Source organism: Belonocnema kinseyi, chromosome 7 (genome assembly GCF_010883055.1).
Source record: "Belonocnema kinseyi isolate 2016_QV_RU_SX_M_011 chromosome 7, B_treatae_v1, whole genome shotgun sequence".
Lineage (NCBI taxonomy): Eukaryota > Metazoa > Arthropoda > Insecta > Hymenoptera > Cynipidae > Belonocnema > Belonocnema kinseyi.
The window spans coordinates 17,020,929-17,023,996 of NC_046663.1; the positions used below are offsets into that span (position 1 = coordinate 17,020,929).

General features: G+C 21.6%; 1 protein-coding gene across 1 annotated transcript in view; it reads left to right on the forward strand.

Annotated features, from left to right (window-relative positions):
* Positions 1-3,068, forward strand: part of LOC117176354 (discoidin domain-containing receptor 2) — a 212,220-nt gene that overhangs the window by 144,468 nt on the left and 64,684 nt on the right. The gene's annotated exons all lie outside the window — the stretch shown is intronic.

Here is a 3,068-nt window from a genome sequence, read left to right on the forward strand (position 1 = left end):
TATGAACTGTACATCTTTTTGGGTTTAAAAGTCGATTATTTCACTAAGAGCTTAACTACTTTTTAAAAAAATGACTTTTTTTAACAAGGTTTTATAATTATAATAGAAAATTTAACTATTTGGTTGAAAGTTTAACTCTTTGATTGAAAATTCATATTTTCCACTTAAGAAATTCAAATTTTGTAGATAATTCGTCTTTTTGACTTTTAAATTAAATAATTTCGTTGAAAATTCATGTTTTTTGTTTGAAATTTGTCTTTTTTTGTTGATCATTAATTTTCTTGGTCGAAAATTCATGTTATTGGTTGACAATTCAACACCTTTGCTGAAAATAAATTTTTTCCGTTGAAAATTATTTATCTTTATCTGAAAATGTAATTATTATAGGATTGATTCAAAATTAATCGTATATATTGGGTAAGTTTGAAAATCGTCTTTTTTATAGAACATTAATCTTCTTGGTCAAAAATTCACCTTTTCCCTTGAAAATTTAACAGTTTTGTTGGAAATTCGTTTTTTTCCTTGTCCAATTCAATTTTTTATCACAGTTTTTATCTGGAAATTGAACTATTCCATTTTTGGTTAAACTGTATCCTGTAAATTGTATTAGTTAAAACACCAATTATTTGTTAGAAAAGTTGTTTATTTGTTTTCGATTATGACTTGAAATATTATTTCAGTCTAAAAAATTTTATTTTTAACCCATTCAATTTGAAATTTTTTAATTAAAAAAAGAAAATTTCTTTATTTATCAGCAATATTTGACCGTTCATTTAAAACAATCCATTACAAACAACTGTTAGGAATTACAAATTTGAACAGAATGGTTCGAAATAGAAAGCCTTGAATTGTTAAATTTGTAATGAGCTGAATATAAAGTTTAAACGCTACCATTTTAATTTAAAAAAAGATTCAGAATTAATTTAAAACTTGAAATTATTTCAAATAATTTGAAACACGATTTAGACTTTTGCAGATTAAAAAGAAAAAGTTTTTTGAGAATTGTACAGTATTTAAAAAGAATAACAAAAATTGTTGTGATTGCTAAGAACATTGAAAATGATTTGTTATTTTGACAAATTAATTTTAAGTGAGTATTTGAAAACATTTTAAAAATTAAAAAAAAGAATCCTGAAGATTTTAAGGAAATTTTTTTATTTTACAGTTTTTTTAATTTTAGGAAAAAATCTAATTAACAATATATATCAATTTTCAACCAAAAATTTTGCTTATTAACTAATTAAATTAATTTTCTATCAAAGAATTCGTGTTTTAACTAATACAATGTAGAGGATTAAGTTTCAACCAAAAATTGAACAGTTCAATTTCCAGATAAAAACGATTCATTTTTAATCAATCCTAGAATAGTTTCATTTTCAGATAAAGAAAAATTTTTTAATCGATAAAATAAATTTTCAATAAAGTTGTTAAATTTTAATTGTCGACCAAATAGTTTAACTTTCACCTACAGTTTAAGTACTTGGTAAAAAAAGCAATTTTTTCTTATTGAGGATTCAGAATTATTGTTGAAAATTCAACTATTTGCCTTCAAAAATTAAATTTTTTGTTAAAATTTTTACTTTTTTGTTAAAATTGCATCTTTGGGCGTTAAAAGTCAACAATTTGATAGAAATTTAAACTATTTGGTCGACAATTAAAATTTTGGTTGAAAAATCATATTTTTGGATTCAAAATTCAGCTTTTTTGTAGATGATACTCTTTTTGACTTTAAAATTAAACAATTTTGTTGAAAGTTCATATATTTTGTTGGATTTACCTTGTTTGGTAGAAATTTAATCTTTTTGGTTGAAAATGTGTCATTTTTGTTCAAAAATGCGATTGTTTGGTTGAAATATGAACTGTACATCTTCTTGGGCTTAAAAGTCGATTATTTCACTAAGAGTTGAATTACTTCGTAAAACAAAAATACTCTTTTTTCAACAAGGTTTTATAATTATGGATAAAAATTTAACTATTTGGTTGAAAGTTTAACTCTTTGATGGAAAACTCATATTTTTCGCTGAAAAAAATCAATTTTTTGTAGATAATTCGTTTTATTGATTTTAAAATTAAATAATTTCGTTAAAAATTCATGTATTTTGTTTGAAATTTGTCTTTTTTGTATATCATTAATTTTCTTGGTCGAAAATTCATGTTATTGGTTGAGAATTTAACAACTTTATTGAAAATTTATTTTATTGATTAAAAATTTTTTTTATCTGAAAATGTAACTATTCTAGGATTGATTAAAAATTAATCGTTTTTATCTGGAAATTGAACTATTCAATTTTTAGTTGAAACTTTATTCTGTATATTGTATTAGTTAAAACACCAATTATTTGATAGGAAATTAATTAAATAGTTAAAAAGTAAACTTTTTGGTTGAAAATTGATATGTATTGTTAATTAGATTTTTCCCTAAAATTAAAAAAACTGCAAAATAAAAAAATTTCCTTAAAATCTTCCAGATTCTTTTTTTTATTATTTTTAAAATGTTTTCAAATACTCACTTAAAATTTATTTGTCAAAATAAAAAATCATTTTCAATGTTCTTAGCAATCACAACAATTTTTGTTATTCTTTTTAAATACTGTACAATTCTCAAAAAACTTTTTTTTAAAATCTGCAGAAGTCTAAATCGTGTTTCAAATTATTTGAAATAGTTTCAAGTTTTAAATTAATTCTGAATCTTTTTTCAAATTAAAATTGTAGTGTTTAAACTTTATATTCAGCTCATTACAAATTTAACAATTCAAAGCTTTCTATTTCGAACCATTCTGTTCAAATTTGTAGTTTTTAACAGTTGTTTGTAATGGATTGTTTTAAATGAACGGTCAAATATTGCTGATAAATAAAGAAATTTTCTTTTTTTAATTAAAAAATTTCAAATTGAATGGGTTAAAAATAAAATTTTTTAGACTGAAATAATATTTCAAGACATAATCGAAAACAAATAAACAACTTTGCTAACAAATAATTGGTGTTTTAACTAATACAATTTACAGGATACAGTTTAACCAAAAATGGAATAGTTCAATTTCCAGATAAAAACTGTGATAAAAAATTGA